At 42.8% G+C, this 22,389-nt stretch overlaps 1 non-coding gene across 1 annotated transcript; it reads left to right on the top strand.

Annotated features, from left to right (window-relative positions):
* Window positions 1–11,711: 11,711 nt before the first annotated feature.
* LOC118363056 (U7 small nuclear RNA) lies at window positions 11,712–11,767 on the top strand. Its single transcript, XR_004821331.1, has one exon. It is a non-coding gene; the product is annotated as a U7 small nuclear RNA (small nuclear RNA).
* The last annotated feature ends 10,622 nt before the right edge of the window (window positions 11,768–22,389 follow it).

Genomic DNA, 22,389 nt, shown 5'->3' with positions numbered 1-22,389 from the left:
GATAGTATTGGCCCTTGGGAGATGGTGTGATTTGTGGACTCGGGGCTGCAGCTTGGTCCATCGATGTGCCGGGTCAGGCCTGTATGATTCTTTGGGTGTAGCAGCAAGCAGGTCAGCTCTACACTGGCACCTGCGGGATAGATAGATTGGCACCGCTGAGTGACTCCAGTGATGGCAGATGCCGGGTGGACTGGATGGCCGACAACTGCTGGGTCAGCTGGGGTTCTAGTAAAGAGGCCCGTGGCTCCTGGCTGGGCGGGGGTGCTGACTGAGACTCTGGCTGGATTGCCATCCTATCCATTAGCTGAGGTGCTGGCTCGGACACGGATGGGCACCAGACTAGCTCCAGGCCAGGGGTTTGCTGGTCCAGCTCGGGTGGCGACTGCACTGCTAGTAGTCCTGCGCCACAGGCTGGCAGTAGAACTGCAGGGTGACCGGTGGAGCCGGGTGTGAGGGAAGAGTTTCCTGTGTAGCCATTTAGAGCCCTGGTAGCAGAGTCTCTCTGCGAGCTGGAGGAGGAGCTGCTGCATCAGCCAAGCGATGTCTGAGGCCAGCAATCTGCCACATGAAGCAGAGGGGCCGTAAAATCCAAGCTTTGGAAGGCCTGTGGACTCCTAAGGCTCCAGAAAGGGGACATATTCCAGTCTGTAGTTGTCTGTATACCCCGGGGCCGTCCTCCTCTGGGCTGCAGGCGGGATGTATGGCAATTAACCTGTGTGCTATTCTCTGGAGGCAGCCACAGTTGTGCTAGCAAAGTGACAAATCAGTCTCGAAGGACCATAAAAGAGTTGGGCTGCTCTCCAGTTGGGTTGGTCTGTATCTAACTGACATTTCCCGGTCATAAGAATAAGGCAACCTCACAAGAGAGCTACACATAGGGAACTTTATTTTCAGAGGACAAATGAGGTGAATGTGGTTCTGTCAGGTGTCGGGCCCCCTAGAAACCACCTGACCCTGGCAACCTATCAGTAGCTAGGTCACAGACGTCACTGGGTAGTTTGGGGAGTCAGTTTATGATCCTTCAGTCTTTCTGGCATTGTTGGGAGATGTGTGGCGTGAGGTGTGAGATGAGATTACAGAGGAACAGGACCACATATACAATCTATCTAACCATATCAACCTATTTTGCACTGTGTCCTGATACAGCCCAACGTTGACCTGTATGTATGGTTGTAATCCAGCGCTGACTTCGAAGTGTCCGTCACTGATAACATCCCTTCTGTGGGTTGGAACCCCGCAGTCTGCTCAGCTCTGATTGGCGACTCGTGGTGCTGGATCATCCCTTGTTCTCACGTCCATCTGCAGTGACATGGAGCAGGACCAATATTCCCCTGTGTTATCACCACACCCCCACCACCGCACTTCTCCCCCGCATCTGATCCTTTACTTTCTTTCCTCCGTTGAATGCTAAAACAAAAAGCCAAACAAACACACAGAGGCAGACATTTTGTCTCCTCCGTCTCTCCCTTTTTCTCTCAGGTTGGTGTCAGTTAACTGGGTCCATATAATGCTTCAATATGCTTCAATCTGGCAAATGGCTGTCAAGTTGAAAGGAACATCCGTGACTTGGTACCTTTGAGATCAGTGGAAGCTGATGGGTGGAGCTATAGGAGGACACACTCATTGTAATGGCTAGAATGAAAAAATGGAACGGTATCACACATTTATAAACCACATGTTTGACTCTCTTCCATTTATTCCATATTAATGTCCTCCTATAGCTCCTCCCACCAGCCATGAGAAGGCTGGTATCCTCTCATTTAATCATCATTTGGCATTTTGGGAAGACATATGGAGGTGTGCCTATTAGTAAATCTGGACTCATAGCTCCTAATTTTACTGTAATTAAGTCACAGCAGATTTCTGGCTCGTACTGTGGAACTAGATGAAACCACCTTAATTCTGTAAAGGGATTCATTGATGTCCCAGCTGCCTGACAGAGATAGTGCAAGAGTGCTTTTTCCTATTCTGTCAGGGTTTCATTTTCTATTAGGTTTCCAACACAATATCTCTCCGGCTCTTTATTTGTTAATTAACATAACCTGTTATGATGTTAATCTGTATTGTACTAAAAAAGTTTTTCATAAAAGTTTACATTTGACCAACTAAATTGTTCAAACTAAAACAATGTAACTAATAATTGCATCTTTATGCTTTGATTAATAAAATAATGATAAAAATACTATTTCAAAATGCTGATGTTTATTTAGTTATGGATCCACAGTGAATTACTATGGGAATAAATATCACTGAATTACATAAATATCCTCCAATCCTCTATATCTAATTATTGGCAGAGAGGAACGTCATATTTTCCGATATACTGTAGACCTTCCGTAGGCGACATGAGTCTCACTAGTGTTGAGTAATGTGCTGTTAAAAGTGGTGTAGGTTTTATTTATATAAAGAGCATATTGAAGTTCGAAGCAATAGCCTACAACTATTTTAGCACCGTTTTGGGCTGCTCTGAGACAAGCATTGGGACTGGTCTTGATAAATCAATGAGGTTTTGGGGTATTGGTTAGAATAGAATTAGAAAATTGGGGTGTAGAAATATTATACTCTTAGTGTAACGTTTATTTAACTAGGCAAGTCAGTTAATAAGAACAAATTCCTATTTACAAGCACAGCCTACTCCTTCCTACCTGTCGGGGAATTGAACCCCGGTCTCCTGCAGGCCACTGGATTCTTTAGCTAAATAGCCCAGTACTGTACTCCCGACCGTCATGTTTTACAGCTCCATATTTTCACAAAACTACTTGGAACCAAAAAGTGTTCTACAAAGGGTTATCCTATGGGGACAGCCGAAAAACCCTTTTAGGATCTTGATAGCACCTTTTTTCTAAGGATTTAGAGATGATTTGTGACCATGGTCATATCAGCGCTTCATCCCAATTCGAATTAAAAGCTGCTAGTAACCTCAGCAAACAGAAGGCCATTGTCACATGAGATCTGCTCCAAGACCTGACCATTACCATCAGGTGAGCGGAGACGAGGAGACTTCTAATGGAGTGTTTAAACAAGGCCTTATAAGTAGTCCATGAAATTGTAGATAGAGCGTTGGACTAGTAACCGGAAGGTTGCAAGTTCAAACCCCCGAGCTGACAAGGTACAAATCTGTCGTTCTGCCCCCGAACAGGCAGTTAACCCACTGTTCCTAGGCCGTCATTGAAAATAAGAATTTGTTCTTAACTGACTTGCCTGGTTGAATAAAGGTAAAATTATAGAGTTGAAGTCGGAAGTATACATACACTTAGGTTAAATAAAGGTAAAAAAAACGGCAGACCTGGGTTGAAACATTATTTGAAATCTTTCAAATACTGAGCGTTTGCTCTAGCCTGCTTGGAATACCAGATGGGTGGGGTTTGTAGTTTTGGGACTTAATGGTCCATTGAGCCAGACAAGCTCAATCAAGCACATAACAAGTTACTTAAAATAATCATATACATGTTGCACCCAAGTATGTTATCAGGAGGTATCCAGACTTTAACAAGTTGATGATGAACCAGGTAGTATGAAGAGATATTTATCACTTGGAGGAAGGGATCCAAATCTAATTACACATCTAATCTAATGTATGTCACTCACTGCCCTGCATATTGAGAGCTTGCAGTCAGGAATCAAAAGATGCATCATGTTTTATATTGGCATCACGAATGCAAGTTTGAATGATCGGCATGTGTCAAATAAGTGTGTCTGAAGCTGTAAAGTCTTGATGTTTAACATGCCTATGGCATACAACATAATAATTAAACAGCCACCACTAACATTGAGTGGCTGCTGCCAACACACTGACTCAACTCCAGCCACTTTAATAATGGGAATTGATGGGAAATGATGTAAAATATATCACTAGACACTTTAAACAATGCTACCTAATATAATGTTTACATAGCCTACATCATTCATCTCATATGCATACGTATATACTGTACTCTATATCATCTACTGCATCCTTACGTAATGCATGTATCACTAGCCACTTTAACTATGCCACTTTGTTTACATACTCATCTCATATGTATATACTGCACTCAATACCATCTACTGTATCTTGCCTATGCCGCTCTGTACCATCACTCACTCATATATCTTTACGTACATATTCTTATCCCCTCACACTTGTGTCTATAAGGTAGTAGTTTTGGAATTGTTAGCTAGATTACTCGTTGGTTATTACTGCATTGTCGGAACTAGAAGCACAAGCATTTCGCTACACTCGCATTAACATCTGCTAACCATGTGTATGTGACAAATGACATTTGATTTGATTTTATTTGCTTTGATTTGATCATTTATAGACAAGGTGTTGTTCATTGTTAATTAATGGTGTACATTTGGATGCTATGCCTGTAAGGGGAGAGAGATGTTGATGCGCTTCACATGATCATATACCCTAAGGTGATTGAGGGTCCAGTTAGGGCATTGCATTATTGGATGTTACAGTACATTTCATGGTCTAGTAGAGGTATTGAAGTAAAGGCAGAACATGATTCTTCTTGGAAAAGGAGGAGGAAAGGAGGTTGTTATGATAAAGCAGGAGGATTGCCACTCAGAGTATAAATAATGTTAATTTTCTTTGCTTAAAGAGAATGTCAGAGGTGGAATGTAGAATGTGTATGGGGAGTCTCATCGTGTATGCATATCTACCCCTGATAAAGCTCAGATTGCACCCAGCTCCCTCCCTCTGATGTGGAGTTTATGGAGATTATGACTGTGGCAGGAGTGCGGGTGGCACCGTTTTGGTGGGAAAATCAGAACTTCTAATTTAGACCAGATCAAAGAGTGACGCACGACGCAAGAGGAAATGGAGAAATGTGTGGAGATGCAGAGAGAGTGGGCGGGGTTCACTCTGTTACATCATCAGGCTAAACCTCCCTGCTCCAACATCACTGACTTCTCTCCTCCTTAGGCCTTCACCACCTCTTTCAACTCTTTTTCCGGTGCTGTAGAGAGTTGAGGTTGTGTCCAGAAAAGGGATGCATCGCTAGCACTACCTACCCACTGTCCTTTTCCCACCCCGATACTGTCATTGCAGGAATTCCAGATTAGAATATTAAGTCGTCCAGACAGGTTGTTCATCAAACTGATGCACAATGTGTCTATTCTGTTTCTTGGCAGGGTATGAAAGGAGTGTTACCACTTGAAATCCATCTTCCTAGCCAAGTTAACTCAGCCGTTAGCAGACAGGCAGGGGTCGGCTGATCTCACCACCTCACTGTAATAGAAAATACATATTCAAAGAAAAAGGATGGCAGTGAAATAGTATATCCAGCATCCCGACTTAGTGCATAGTGTTTAACTAGTTTGATCTTTTATTTCCTTCAAACCCTGATTCTCGTATGCTCCAAAAAAACGTGTTGGTTGAATTTACTGTGAGACGCAGCTTTTCTAAATGTAAACTCTATTCAAAACTGTTTCTGAACAGTTGCATTTGAACCACTCTCTTCTCTTCTTTTAAATCAAGTTAACAGAACAGTAACCTCTTGTAAACTGCCAAATCAGTTCTCCCCATTCAAACAGTCAGGACATCCCAGAAAGGAGAAACGAGGAGGAGGCAGGTTTCTCGGGGAGACTTCTCAGTTCTAGGATGTCGATGTATTGATGAACCTTAAAGCAACTCCAAGGGTAAAATCCCATCCGAGGGAATTGACAGAGGAAGAGTGAGGGAGGAGAGAGAGCGATGGAAGGCTTTATATTTGTCTCCTCTCCTCTCCTCTCGCAGGCCATCCTCATAAACGGCGCACGAATAATAAATACAGAGCCAACATAAACCCAGTCTTCTTCTGTTGCACCAAATGATGGATCGCTTTGACTGGTGCGTGACCTTCCCTCAGACAATGTTGCTGTGTGATGTCATCACCTTTCTGTGAGAAGATGCTAACAATGCTAGATGGTAACAAACAAAACAAAGAGATAGATTGGCCCACAGTTCCTATTGTTGTCTGTACTTACATGATTTATACATACAGTATATACATTCACATTGTTGTATGTGTCTATGGTGTGTACGCTATGTTTTATTTATTTTTTATTATTTATAGAAGTGTAACCCTTTCCTGCAAATGATAGTCTCTCAAATATGTTCTATCATCACGACCATCATGTCATTGATTTTAACACATCCCCATAATATATGCAAATAGAACAGATACCGTGAAGTTGATTAAAAAATGCACTCAGTGCCATGCCTGAAGAGGGTAATTTTCAACCTCATAGCGTAAATGTTGACACTGATGTCACACAGGATGTGTTTCAAAAACCATTTTCCAGAGCTTCTGATGTATCGTAATTACAACTAATGAGATGCATATCCTTCAGATATATATGGGCTGTGATGTTTTTTCTTGAAAATGATCCACTCCACAAGGGCCAGGTCACAGGCTAAAAATGTTATATAATTGTTTCTATGGCCCTGTTGTAGGGCAGCACCATATAATGAGCTAAATATATATATTTTATCTCGACTTTCTGCAACTAGGAAACAAATTCCTGTTTTGAATCGGTTTGAGGCAGTTTCAGACCCAAGTTAAGCGTGCATAAATGGAACATAATTCCCGTTTTTTATTTCTCTCTACGCAATTCTGACCTTCAATTTATAGTTTTGATATAAGCACTTCTCAGTATTTTTTACATTTATTTTTTATTTTATTTCACCTTTGTTTAACCAGGTAGGCTGGTTGAGATCAAGTTCTCAATTACAACTGTGACCTGGCCAAGAAAAAGCAAAGCAGGATAAAGCAAAGCAGTGCGACACAAACAACAACACAGAGTTACACAAGGAATAAACAAGCATACAGTCAATAACACAATAGAAAAAAAAGAAAGTCTATATACAGTGTGTGCAAATGGGGTGAGGAGGTAAGGCAATAAATAGGCCAAAGTAGCAAGTAATTATAATTTAGCAAATTAACATTGGAGAGATAGATGTGCAGATGATGATGTGTAAGTAGAAATACTGGTGTGCAAAAGAGCAGAAAATTAAATAAAAACAATATGGGGATGAGGTAGGTAGATTGAAAGGGCTATTTACAGATGGGCTATGTACAGCTGCAGCGATTGGTTAGCTGCTCGGATAGTTGATGTTTAAAGCTAGTGAGGGAACTAAAGCCTCCAGCTTCAGCGATTTTTGCAGTTCGTTCCAGTCACTGGCAGCAAAGAAGTGTAGTTTTACTTGTATTTAAGATTGGAGGCCACAGTAGGAGAGTTGTATGGCATTGAAGCTTGCCTGGAGGGTTGTTAACAGCTGGAGGCAGGGCTTTCTTCTATAGGCCCAGGAGTGGGAAGGTGAACGGAAAGGCTCTGGAGCAACGAACCGCCCTTGCTGTCTCTGCCTAGCTGGTTCCCCTCTTTCCAATGGGATTCTCTGCCTCTAACCCTATTACAGGGGCTGAGTCACTGGCTTACTGGGGCTCTTTCATACCGTCCCTAGGAGGGGTGCGTCACTTGAGTGGGTTGAGTCACTGATGTGATCTTCCTGTCTGGGTTGGCGCCCCCCCTTGGGTTGTGCCGTGGTGGAGATCTTTGTGGGCTATACTCGGCCTTGTCTCAGGATGGTAAGTTGGTGGTTGAAGATATCCCTCTAGTGTTGTGGGGGCTGTGCTTTGGCAAAGTGGGTGGGGTTATATCCTTCCTGTTTAGCCCTGTCCTGGGGTGTCCTCGGATGGGGCCACAATGTCTCCTGACCCCTCCTGTCTCAGCCTCCAGTATTTATGCTGCAGTAGTTTATGTGTCGGGGGGCTAGGGTCAGTTTGTTATATCTGGAGTACTTCTCCTGTCCTATTCGGTGTCCTGTGTGAATTTAAGTGTTCTCTCTCTAATTCTCTCTTTCTCTCTCTCGGAGGACCATGCCTCAGGACTACCTGACATGATGACTCCTTGCTGTCCCCAGTCCACCTGGCCGTGCTGCTGCTCCAGTTTCAACTGTTCTGCCTTTGTTATTATTGGACCATGCTGGTCACTTATGAACATTTGCAAATCTTGGCCATGTTCTGTTATAATCTCCACCGGGCACAGCCAAAAGAGGACTGGTCACCCCACATAGCCTGGTTCCTCTCTAGGATTCTTCCTAGGTTTTGGCCTTTCTAGGCCAAAACCTTTTCCTAGCCACCGTGCTTCTACACCTGCATTGCTTGCTGTTTGGGGTTTTAGGCTGGGTTTCTGTACAGCACTTTGAGATATCAGCTGATGTACGAAGGGCTATATAAATACATTTGATTTGATTTGATTTGCTAAAAGCGGCTGGAGTCTGTGCCGAAGGTAAAGGGCGCTTGCAGTCGCTGACTAAATAGCTGGATAGCTTCTGATGGAGATTCTGGCTGAAAGGTCTAAAAATAGAGGATCCATATCAAATTGGGTGAGGCAGGTTAAAGGAAGGTAAAATAAATTGAAATATATACAAAAAAAGACGAACAATTGGTACCAATTTGTTGATATTCAGACTTACCTTATGCAGGTGCATAACGGGCTTTGCAGGTGTGGCTCCCTTCCACACACTGAATAAATGTTATTAAAATGCTGAAAACCTTCCCACTTACTGGCTAACAGATTTTCTCAAGTATTTTTCATTCAATAGGGTTTTCAGTATATTTATCAAAAGCCATCCCTTTAAATATGGTGTACCTTTAATTAGAATTGTCTTGACATCTTTGAAAAAGGTGCATTCGAAAAGTATTCAGACCCCTTCCCTTTTTATACATTTTGTTACGTTACAGCCTTATGCTAAAATTGATTACAGTTTTTGTTTTCCTCATCAATATACACACAGTTTCCCCATAATGACAAAGAGAAAACTGTTTTTTAGACATTTTTGCTAATTTATTACAAAAAAAACGTATTTACAAAAGTTTTCAGACCCTTTTTTTAGACTTGAAATTGAGCTCAGGTGCAACCTCTTTCCATTGATCATCCTTGAGATTTTTCTACAACTTGATTGGAGACCACCTTTGGTCAATTCAATTGATTGGAAAAGCACACACCTGTCTCAAGTCCCACAGTTGACAGTGCATGTCAGAGCAAAAACCAAGCCATGAAGGAATTGTCCACAGAGCTCCGAGACCGGATTGTGTCGAGGCATAGATCTGGGGAAGGGTAGTAAAAACATTTCTGCAGCGTTGAAGGTCCCAAAGAACACATTGGCCTCCGTCATTCTTAAATGGAAGAAGTTTGTAAACACCAAAACTCTTCCTAAATTTGGCCAACCTGCCAAACTGAGCAATTGGGGGAGAAGGGTGTTTGTCAGGGAGGTGACCAAGAACCCGATGGTCACTCTGACAGAGCTCTAAAGTTCCTCTATGGAGACGGAAGAACCTTCCAGAAGGACAACCATCTCTGCAGCACTCCACCAATCAGGCCTTTATGATAGAGTGGCCAGATGGATGCCACTCCTCAGTAAAAGGCACATGACTGCCCGCTTGGTTTGCCAAAAGACACCTAAACGTCTTTCAGACCATGAGAAACAAGATTCTCTGGTCTGATGAAAACAAGATTGAACTCTTTGGCGCTGAATGCCAAGCGTTATGTCTGGAGGAAACTTGGCACCATCTCTATGGTGGAACAAGGTGATGGCAGCATTACATTTGCAAAAATGTAGTTTTTTTTTTACTGTTTTTGCTTTGTCATTATGTGGTATAATATATGGATTGATGAGTGGGGAAAAAACGATTTAATTAATTTTAGAATAAGTCTGTAACGTAACAAAATGTGGAAGAAGTCAAGTTGGTCTGAATACCTTCTGAATTCACTTTACTAGAATGTATATCGAGAGAATGGGTTCAGAATAAGGATCAATGAAAGAATACCATCTACATACATGCATATTCATTTCCTTTTCAACACCAATTAGTAGATACAAAAATACTCTGATCTTTAATATTACTTTTAGTTAGTTTTGTAATCAAAGATAATAGTTTCAGTATAGTTTTAATTGTTCAAATGTTTTTTATTTTTTTTTATTTCAGTTTACCAAATCGTTTTTCAAATGTTTGTTTTTATTTTAGTTTCAAGTTTTTGTTTGCTATAATAACCTTGGTGATGTGACCATGTAATTAATGTTCAGCTCGCACTGATGTAACAAAGTAAAACATTTACCTGCACAGCCAATTCAAAAGGTCGCAATCAAAGTCAAAAGTAGTGGCAGATTGTATGTACCTGAGTGTTTATGTTGGGATGATGTGCATTCAGATGTGCTTGAAGTTGTTTTCATTGATTAAATTAACACTGCATGGAGGAAAGCTGAAAATCATGAATATGATAATTTTATTTATGGGAATAAATCATGGTTAACACTCTCATACCCACATGTAAACATACTACACTCTACTGATATGCTAATATTTAATTTGCATTTATTCTGTCCATTCCCTTCTCCCATATCCCAATTTGTGCCACCCATGAGTCTTAAACCTACATGCCAAGTATAGAGCAATATTGTGTTCTCTATAGCTTATACACCAAGAGCTCTGACCTGCCTCACTGTGACCCTGAACCCTGGACCAGATTCTCCTCGCTGCCGGAGTCCTCTGTCAAAGCCAATTGACATATCTCAAATCTCTTCCACCCCTCACATTCTCTGCCTCATCCAGCTGAAATGGAAGGCACCAAGAGAGTACATACGGTACAGCTCTGAGGAAACAAAAATAGAAGAACCAGCAACAACTCCAAATAAGAACATTACTGGCTTTAGAAAAAGAAAACCACTGGGTAAGATTTTTATCAAGAACTAAACACAGATCCAAACCCCAAAACCTTCTGGCAAAAAGTTAACATGTTAAACGGCAACACATACCACTCAAAAGTAACAGTGCTGAAACACGATGGGAAGTGCATTTATAAGACAAGAAAGACAAACAAAAACCGTTGACCTCACTCTCTATGGGCAGACACTTGAGACCACTCCCATAGCCAAGTTCCTGGATGTCACACAGAACTGGCAGGGAACTGGCAGGGAACTGGCAGGCCTGTTCTGGGGTGGAAGTTCGTCATCAGGTCGGCTGAAAATCCACCTTTGAAACCGATGATTCAAGAGGAACGACACTCTCTGTGCTTTAAAATATTTGTTTTTTTATCTGAGCATAACATTTTACGTGGCTTTAACAAACTTTTAACAAGTTAACACATTATCACGTTATTGTGTTATTACCATGTCATAACCTTTCCCACTTTTAAATAGCTGCTTATAGTCCCGCTGGTATTTTGACCCACTTATAGAGGACCACAAAGGCTGCCAGATACCCTGCATGCTAAAGAGCACGTTTCCATCCCCTAATATTATGAACAATTATATAACGATATTAAACCTCTCCCCCAACCCAAACCCTTACCATAAACTGGGTCCGTTTACTGTTCCCTACCCTCCAAACCCTTAACCTAAACTGGGTTCATATCCCCGACCCAACCCTTCTTTCTTTTTCTTACTTTTTTTCGTTAGGCTACATTTAATTATCCAATAAAGTTTGTTTTCACTGAAATCAAGTTGCAGAAGACAAAAGGAGAACTCCAACCCCCATCCCCCTTGTCCCTTGCCAAACCTCATCCTCGACGGGGCAGACACACTGTGAAGAGGGGTAGAAAATGGCAGGAAGCTCTGAGCTATCCCTGCAAGGCCCAAGTCCCTTTACTTACAAACTTACTTACCTACTTACTTACAGCTTATAGAAACGAGCAGAAGCTCTGAACTATCTGTTCAGACCCCAGTCATACTTACATGTTATGGATGATCTTCTCTTTTAGTATTTGTCCAGTAGGTTTCCCCAAGGAGAAAGCCCCCACTTATATGTCAAAGATAATTCAACAAAAACACTGTAATGAACTAGAATACCCCCCAGTCACTCCCTGACCTACTACACCATAGAGAAACAAAGGCTCTCTATGGTCAGGGCGTGACAGAACCGAGCTGAGTTGGGCACCGGTGCAGAGGAAGGCTCCGGCCTTGGAGCTGGACTGGACGCCGTGCCTGGACTGGGCACCGGTACAGAGGAAGGCTCCCACCATAAAGCGTGACTGGACGCTGTGACTGGACTGGCCCCCGGCACAGAGGAAGGCTCCTGGCCTGGAGCTGGACTGGACGCCATACCTGGACGCTCCGGACCGTCGACTGTCGCTGGAGATTCCGGACCGTCTACCGTCGCTGGAGGTTCCGGACCGTCCCTGGAGGTTCCGTACCGTCTACCGTCGCTGGAGGTTCCGGACCGTGGACCGTTGCTAGAGGTTCCGGACCGTGGACCGTCGCTGGAGGTTCCGGACCGTGGACCGTCGCTGGAGGTTCCGGACCGTGGACTGTCACTGGAGGTTCCGGACCGTGGACCGTTGCAGGAGATTCCGGGCCGTAGACATCGCAGGAGGTTCCGGACCATGGACCGTAGCAGAAGGTTCCGAACCGTGGACCGTCGTAGGATGTTCCGGACCGAGGACCGTCGCCGGAAGCTCTGGACTGTGGATCGTAGCCCGGAAGCTCTGGACTGGAAGCCGTCGCCGGAAGCTCTGGACTGGAAGCCGTCGCCAGAAGCTCTGGACTGGGGACTGTTGCCGGAAGCTCTGGACTGGGAACCGTCGCCGGAAGATCTGGACTGTGAATATGCACTGGAGGCCTAGTGCGTGGAGCCGGCACATGTGGCACCGGAATGGTGACACGCACTTCAAGGCGAGAGCGTGGAACTGGCACAGGACGTATCGGACTGGGGAGACACACTGGAGGCCAGGTGCATGGAGCCAGCATCAATTGTACCGGTTCGATGACACACTTCACACTGCAAATGCAAGGAGCTGGCACAGGATGTCCTGGGCTGTGAAGGCGCACTGGAGTCCTGGTGCGTATAGCCGGCATCAATTGTACCGGAATGATGACACACTTCCCACGGTGAGTGCGAGGAGCTGGCACAGGACGTACTGGGCTGTGGAGGCGCACTGGAGACCTGGTTCGTAGAGCTTGCACAGGACAAAGTGGGCTGTGGAGACGTACTGGAGACATGGTGTGTGGAGCCGGCACAGATTTTACCAGACTGATAGCACGCTCCTCAGGACGAGTACAGAGAGATGACTCAAGAGGCATTAAACTGATAACACGCTCCTTAGGGCAAATGTTGTGAATTCTTCACCAACTCAACAACTCTCTCCATTCTCTCTCCTCTAATATCTCCATCCACTCACTGACGGTCTCTGTTGGTGGAATATTCTGTCACGTTAGTGTGGAGAGATGGACTAAGGCGCAGTGGATGTTGAGTTCCACATCATTTATTAATAAAGTGAAACTTAGCTAAATCAATAAGCTAACAATGAAACGTGACTACGTGGTGCACATGCACAAAACACAAAATAATATCCCACAAACACAGGTGGGAAAAATGCTACCTAAATATGATCCCCAATTGGGAATCATACAAATCACCAACATAGAAATAATAAACTAGAACCACACATAGAAATAATAAACTAGAATACCCCCAGTCACGCCCTGACCTACTACAACATAGAGAAACAAAGGCTCTCTATGGTCAGGGCGTGACAGTAGTAAACACTACAGTAATGTTCAGAAAAATACTACAGTAAATACTACAGTATACTACAGTACAACATACTTCCTTCTATTTTGCTTTGTCATGATTGCGACAGAGGTACTTTTCCACAAGAAAATCTGGAAATGTTGTCTTTGACAATTTCTTCAGCATTCTTGGTCACATTTTGTAATATTGACAATCGTTCACTTCTTTAGTCACTAACAGATGTGAGCAGGGGACATTTTTGACCCACCACCTGGATTCGGTCCTATGTAGCAACATTTGAAATTGTGTATTTATTAAATATTGGATAAAAGTAGAAACTCAGAGCTAGAAATTGTATATCATACAATGCAGTTGAGGAACAATGGGTTATTAATTCTGCCTCGAACGTTGATAAACTTGTAACCCCACTTCTGATAAAATGGTCCTTGAATGTTATGGTACACCTACTGGAGAGCTCTTTGTCTACACCCATTCAGCATCGTCCACACCCTCTTAAGCCTTAGCCCGCCCCACCCATCTATTTAAGGATTCACATATGAGGCCATGTGCTAAACAGAGTGAGTAAGGTAGTGTAGTAAACAACCAAAGCTTTTAAGACTAAAAATGGTGAAAGTAGTAGCCTACAATAAGGAAAACCTCCAGGTAAAAACACACTTTAGCTAGTCCTTGGCTTATATCCTATGTCATGTTGTTCTGCAGACTATCATCTCTGGTAAACACACACTATATCAAATAAAATCGAAGGTGTAAACGGTACAGTGAAAAGTGTCCAGATAAAAATATTTTACAAATATTTTATAATTATTATATGATGCTTACCCAGACTCACTTGTCTAAATTGAAGGGTCATGTGAAATAAATGCTATAACGACCCCCCAGCCACATCTAGCTAAGTGGAAAGGTCACAATTGTCTAGACATGTACAGATGTTCATGAAATACAATAGATGGCCATAATCACCCCAAGACACACCTGTCTAACTTGATGGCACATGTGGCAAAGTGGAGCATTTTGTGTAGATATGTAGCTAGCTAGCTAGCTAAACAATGAACTGGCATAATTCTAACTCATGCTACTACCGATACAAACTGATCGTCATAGATGTAGTATGAATCTGCAGGTAGTTAAAGTTAACCAACTAGGTGCAATGTTAACTAGCTAACTAACATTAGGCTATAACTGGCAATTCAAATGGATTTCTGATACGAATAATATAACTACACAGATCATACATGTAACGTTACCTAGCGAGACATAAAGCTAACGTTCGCTAGCTAGCGAACAGTATACTTTAACTTGCAATGAAAACGATTCTGACAAAATTAGAAAAGTACAATATAAAAAAATGTAAATAGACTTTTACCCGTGTACATGGATGAAAGCTTCATGGCAGGAAGGAACCATTTAACTCGGTTTTGTTCGTAGCTACATCTTGTATGGCCAGCATTGTGTCAAGTCACTCTGGTTCACTCTGACCGTGGCATGTGCAGAAAGTAGCCCATCAACTTGTTTTCAACTGATCTTTGTCGATAGCGCCTGCTAATTTCAGGGCATCAATGTTGTTGATAAAAGGAGCAACATTTTTGTAGTTCTCGATGGCTAACATATCTTTCAAACCAGATGCTGTAGAAAGGATTATCAACACATACTGAGCAGCTTACATTATAGACAGAAGCATGCTACAGACCAATCCAAACTCATCTCCCACCATGTCCAGCCTATCCATTCTCTCAGCCTATCATGGCTAGGGGGAAGGTTCCTGGCTTATCCCATGACTAAACCAACAAGGCTCGTAATTTAACAATTTTATTAATATTTACAGATGGCATGAAAGTTTGTATGTTCCAGAAGGTATTTCTGCCCAAAAACATATTTTGATTAAAAAAAAAAAAACATTTTTTTTATGTCTCTCCTGTGAAGTAGTGATGTGCGACATATTGCCTAGCTTCCTGGAACAGGTCACATTTTCCTACCAGTTCCTGGTTCTTGATCAGTCTGTCTTTTTAATAATATTCTTCGACGCAGACGGACATTCATATCAACAGAGCCGTGACCCAAACCAGCAGCGCTAGGTCTGAGAAGATGTTAATTGGCTTCTGAGATTCACATCCAATTTTGACTGAGAAGAGAGCGGGGGGGGGGGGGTTCAAATACAATGATTTACAAAGATTTTCCGCTTGCTGAAGTGTTTCTGTTGACAGTGCTCAAAATGCTGCGCTCCCTAAATATTATCTGAATATTTATAGGTACTGTTAGAGCTTTGAATTAAATTAAATACAATAATGTAATATTATCTGTCACTTTATCTGTACCCAGAGGGATGTGGAAAGTGGGGTAAGTCAGTGTTTAAATATGTACATTACTGTAAAAGATTGTCATGTATGTGTCTCTGTGGACAGGGAAACAGTCAACATGTCACTGTTACTCAGTTTCCACTCTTTTCTTTCTCTAGTAGGGTAGGATACCAGCACTCACTCACTCTCAGGTCAGGTTCACAGTGTGCTTGTTTATCTACGGGTGGGTAGCTGTGTCATAACGTCCTGTCTTATTTAATTAAGGTCAGTCTAGGGAAGGTGAGCTGGAAAATGTTCCCGAAGCTGGAGGCGTGCCATGTCAAACTCATATCAGAGTGTCCAACTCTCCCTAGCAGGAGAAAGGGCAGCTCGTGGGTGATGCCGGTCTATTTCCTCATAATCAGTTTTTCAATGACTGCTTAGTAGGGAATAAGGGCAGCTGCCACTCTCTGAACTCCAGAGGATTGACACCAAGGTCTGTGGTTATCTCCCGCTATGGAGCCACAACGGATTCCAGGAGAGCTCTTCACAGTTCCACTTCACAGTTCCATCATTAGAGGAAAGGGAAATAGTAATATCATACATCAGAATCCGGTGATTGCCATGTGATTATCACATCCATAGAGTCTACACTGAGTGCACAAAACACCTTCCTAATATTGATTTGCAACCCTGTTTGCCCTCAGAACAGCCTCAGTTATGTCAAGTTGGCTGTATATCCTTTGGTTGGTGGACCATTCTTGATACACACGGTGCCTCGACTAACCGGTGCCCCCGCACATTGTGTCTGTACCGGTACCCCCTGTACAGTGGGGTAAAAAAGTATTTAGTCAGCCACCAATTTTGCAAGTTCTCCCACTTAAAAAGATGAGAGGCCTGTAATTTAATTTTCATCATAGGTACACTTCAACTATGACAGACAAAATTAGGAAAAAATATCCAGAAAATCACATTGTAGGATTTTTAATGAATTTATTTGCAAATTATGGTGGAAAATAAGTATTTGGTCAGCTACAAACAAGCAAGATTTCTGTCTCTCACAGACCTGTAACTTCTTCTTTAAGAGGCTCCTCTGTCCTCCATTCGTTACCTGTATTAATGACACCTGTTTGAACTTGTTATCAGTATAAAAGACACCTGTCCACAACCTCAAACAGTCACACTCCAAACTCCACTATGGCCAAGACCAAAGAGCTGTCAAAGGACACCAGAAACAAAATTGTAGACCTGCACCAGGCTGGGAAGACTGAATCTGCAATAGGTAAGCAGCTTGGTTTGAAGAAATCAACTGTGGGATCAATTATTAGGAAATGGAAGACATACAAGACCACTGATAATCTCCCTCGATCTAGGGCTCCACGCAAAATCTCACCCCGTGGGGTCAAAATGATCACAAGAACGGTGAGCAAAAATGCCAGAACCACACGAGGGGACCAAGTGAATGACCTGTAGAGAGCTGGTACCAAAGTAACAAAGCCTACCATCAGTAGCATACTACGCCGCCAGGGACTCAAATCCTGCAGTGCCAGACATGTCCCCCTGCTTAAGCCAGTACATGTCCAGGCCCGTCTGAAGTTTGCTAGAGAGCATTTGGATGATCCAGAAGAAGATTGGGAGAATGTCATATGGTCAGATGAAACCAAAACAGAACTTTTTGGTAAAAACTCAGCTCGTCGTGTTTGGAGGACAAAGAATGTTGAGTTGCATCCAAAGAACACCATACCTACTGTGAAGCATGGGGGTGGAAACATCATGCTTTGGGGCTGTTTTTCTGCAAAGGGACCAGAACGACTGATCCGTGTAAAGGAAAGAATGAATGGGGCCATGTATCGTGAGATTTTGAGTGAAAACCTCCTTCCATCAGCAAGGGCATTGAAGATGAAACGTGGCTGGGTCTTTCAGCATGACAATGATCCCAAACACACTGCAAGGGCAACAAAGGAGTGGCTTCGTAAGAAGCATTTCAAGGTCCTGGAGTGGCCTAACCAATCTCCAGATCTCAACCCCATAGAAAATCTTTGGAGGGAGTTGAAAGTCCGTGTTGCCCAGCAACAGCTCCAAAACATCACTGCTCTAGAGGAGATCTGCATGGAGGAATGGGCCAAAATACCAGCAACAGTGTGTGAAAACCTTGTGAAGACTTACAGAAAACTTTTGACCTCTGTCATTGCCAACAAAGGGTATATAACAAAGTATTGAGATAATCTTTTGTTATTGACCAAATACTTAATTCCCACCATAATTTGCAAATAAATTCATAAAAAATCCTACAATGTGATTTTCTGGAGAAACAATAATCTAATTTTGTCTGTCATAGTTTAAGAGTACCTATGATGAAAATTACAGGCCTCTCTCATCTTTTTAAGTGGGAGAACTTGCACAATTGGTGGCTGACTAAATACTTTTTTGCCCCACTGCCTGTTGTTTTATTGATGCTCTTTAATTTACATGTTTTATTTTTACTCATTATTTATTTTACATCAGTAAATTTTTGTAAATATTTGAACACATTTTTTTTCATAACTGCATTGTTGGTTAAGGGCTTGAAAAGTAAGCATTTCACTGAAAACATGTTGTATTTGGCACATGTCACAAATAAAATTGGATTTTGATTTCATTTGAAACTGTTGAACGTGATAAACCCAGCAGCAGTGCAGTTCTGGGCACATTCAAACCGTTGCGCATGGCACCTACTACCATACCTCGTTCAAAGGTTCTTAAATATTTTGTGTTGCCCAGTCACCCTTTGAATGGCACACATACACAATCCATGTCTTACTTGCCTCAAATGTTTAAAATCCGTTCATCCTTCATCTACACTGATTGAAGTGGATTTAACAGTTGACATCTTTTGTACACTCAGTGTATACTAAAACTATGGTAATCACACGGAAGCTAGATAGAAAGTTGGTTTATCTTACATTTCCTCAATACTGTGCTTTAGCGTAAACCTGAACATGACATAAATCAACAGTTAGTATCCACACCAGCTTTTACATTTTTACAAAGCAACAGATTTACACCTTCAATGATTTCTCCCTTGATTTCAAAACAAGGCACAGTCATCTACAGCAGTCTCCATTCTATGTAATATAGTAATACATATCTCCCTGGGGTTTTTCTGTAGTGTCCCAAGGTGAAGGCAACTCCTCACTGTGCAACGAGAGAACTGATTGACAGCCTGGAAGTATAATAATCAACGGTTGTCAGCTTCACCGGCTTTCCTGCAGATCTAGAGGAGATGGAAGGGAAGACAAGGGAGCCAGAACAACTGAAGAGGATTAGAAGGGAGAAAATTCATTCTCTGATCTTTAATGGTGGTGTGTAACAGTGTGTGAAGTAGCTTTGGAGAGCCTCTCCCTTCGGTTCCTCCCTGGGAATCCATTTTGGCTCTATAGCGGGAGATAACCACTGACCACGGTGTCAATCCCATTGGAGGAATAGTCAGAGATGGGCAGCTGCCTTCATTCCGCACTAAGCAGTTGTTGAGATACTGATTATGAGGGAATAGGTCGCCGTCGACCATCAGCTGCCCTTTATCCTGCCAGGGAGAGTCGGACACGCTGAGATGAGTTTGACGTGGCACGCCTCCAGCTCTGGAGAGTTTTTCAGCTCACCTTCCCTCGACACACCATAATTAAATAAAACAGGACGTTATGTATGATACGGCTACAAGCCATCCACCCCCAGGTATGTCATTGTTATGCATACCAGACAGACCTGAGGGAAGTGGAGAGGAAACAATGTGACAGCTAAAGGACTACTAAGTCAGCGACATTATGAACAGCGAAATGATGAATTCTGAAGAAAGATTACACAGACTTGCCAAATATTGAAGCGCTTTTGAATCACAAAGTATGTTATGATATGAAAATGTCTTGTTCCTCCAGAATCGTTGTAATTCTTTGATTGGATTTGAAAATGGTTTTATGAAAGAGCCTCGATTCATTCCTGATCTGTGTGCACGAATGCTGGTAGCATCACTGCGTTACACGAACCTTCCTGACAATGAATCCACTCTGAAACGTAAAAGTATGTTATAATATGACAAAAGGCTTTACTCTTGTGTTTTTAATAAGGAGCCTTTACATAATCATGATGTGTGTGGACGCATGCAGAAGTTATACAGACTTGCCGGACATTGAACCCTTTCTGAATCAGGAAATGTTATAGTACCACAATGTGTTTCGGACCTGTATCTCCAGAATTGTGGACATGGTTTAATTAAGGAGCCTTGATGTGTCCCTGATCTGTGCGGACTGCCACATACTGGGCCTTGTCACAAGTCACATATCAGCAGCCACGATTGGATATTAATCTCAGAAGCCAATTAACATCCTCTAAAACCCTGTGCTGCTGGATGTGGGTCACGGCTCTGATATGAATAACCTACTACTGCACAGAAGGATATTAAAGACAGACCGAACCAGGAAACTGTCTTCTTCTCGTGCATCTGAAGAACTGAGAAATTGACATTATCACCCAGTGTGGGCAAGGACATGGCAGGGGATCTATTGTAGCACTTCAAGTCTCAAGATACCTACTTTGCTGAAGGTCTAAGAAAAGTGACTTGAGAAAGACAGCAAAGGTGATACATTTTGGGAATTAAATAAAAAGACTTTCCAACATTTAAAGGCCGTTAAGACAATATGCAATTTGAATATTATGACGGAACAACATGGATGTGCCTGATAACCAGTCAACCCAACAAACGATTTAAACCCAGTCACTTTATGTCCTGTGAAGCTACAGAAATGTGTTTAGTCCATGCTGCAGAATTAACCGTGGACTAACGGATCCCGCTCTCAAGAAACGGTTTCTAGAATAGTTATTGGTTTAAATGTAGGCTAAATGATGATGGGATGGGACCCTATGACTTGGCAGGCTAGTAAAAGTGTCAATGATACAAAACGGCGCCAATGTTTAGAGCGAGGAGTGCACGTCTGATCCATCGTCTGACGTAACGGACAGAGGAAGAGGGCGGTTTATGTTGGCCGAGCATTTATCATTCATGTGTGGTTGAGAACGGCGAAGCATCTCCTGCCGGGGAGGAGAAACTAATAAAAACACCGCCATCACTCGACCCTCTCTAACTGTCCATCTCTTCTCTCGGAGGGGATTTTACCCTTGGAGTTGCCTTAAGGTTCATCAATACATTGTCTAAGAACTGAGGAGTCTGCCTGAGGAACCTGCTTGATCCTAATTTCCCCGTTCTAGGATGTCCAGGGGAGTGAAACCTGATTGTTTGAATGGGGAGAACTAATTAGGTAGTTAACGAGGGTTAACTAATCCGTGAAGTTAAAATGAGAAGGGAGAGAGGTTCAAAGCAACTGGTCAGAAGCTTTTGGAATTTCTCAATAAATTCAATTAACACATTTTTGGAGATTATGAGAACTAAGGGTTTGAGGGAAATTAAATATAATACTAGTTTCACACTGTGGCCTAAATCTGGAGGCTAGATATGCTATTCCTCTTCCATTCTTTATCTTCACTTTGAATGTGTCTTTTCCATTACACTGAGGTAGTGGGATCATCCAACCCCTGCCTGTCTGCTAACGGCTGAGTTTACTTGGCTGGGAAGATGAGTTTCCAGTGTTAATTCTCCTTTCATACCCTGCCAAGAAACAGAATAGACACGTTGTGCACCCGTTTGATGTAGAACCTGTTTGGACAGCCTATTATTATAATCTGGAATTCCTGCAAGGACAGTGGGTAGGTAGGGCTAGCGATTCATCCCTTTTCTGGATGCAACCTCAACTCTCTACAGCACCGGCAGAAGAGGTGGTGAAGGCCAAAGGGGGAGAGAAGTCAGTGATGCTGGAGCAGGGAGGTTTAGCCTGATGATGTAAGAGAGTGAACCCCGCCCACTCTCTCTGCATCTCCACACCTTTCTCCATTTCCTCTTTTGCCGTGCGTCACTCTTTGATCTGGTCTAAATTAGAAGTTCTGCTTTTCCCACCAAAACGGTGCCACCCGCACTCCTGCCACAGTCATAAACTAACTCCACATCAGAGGTAGGGAGCTGGGCACAGACTGAGTTTTGTCAGAGGGTAGGCTGACACGTGTGTCAGTTTCAGAGAATCTGTGTTGTTTTGGTCCCTGTAGTTTTGGGGAAATTGCAGGATGACTAGGGCCACTTAGACTAATGCAAGAAGAGCTACAAGGGATGTAAACATGTGTAGCGGATTGTGAACCAGCTAGTTAGAACTAGTGTAGCATCATGCTGTCACGTCTGGAGCCGTAAGATAGCCTGATTTTCATGGGCCACTCGTATCGTCTGGGACACAGGGTGCATTGTGGGTGCATAATCATGGAGGGGTCAGTATGGGGAAGGACACCCTCCAACACAAACAAAGTGCACACGAACAACTCCACCATTACCAGTTGGCAGTTGTTTGTTCTTAGCACTAGACATTGAAGGATGGCATCCCTTTTCATCATGTTATACCTCTCTCTCTCTCTCTCGGGAATTTGATGTCCATACACCCTGTATACTATTAGCTCCATTTACTTTGCACTGAGAGGGGAACTTTTATCTACACCAGCACAACCCCTCCCCCCTTTACAAGGAGTCAAGGTTGTTCTGCTTTAGTAGT

This window comes from Oncorhynchus keta, chromosome 29, assembly GCF_023373465.1.
Source record: "Oncorhynchus keta strain PuntledgeMale-10-30-2019 chromosome 29, Oket_V2, whole genome shotgun sequence".
NCBI classification, from domain to species: Eukaryota; Metazoa; Chordata; class Actinopteri; order Salmoniformes; family Salmonidae; genus Oncorhynchus; species Oncorhynchus keta.
This window is presented reverse-complemented; position numbering and strand designations above follow the sequence as displayed.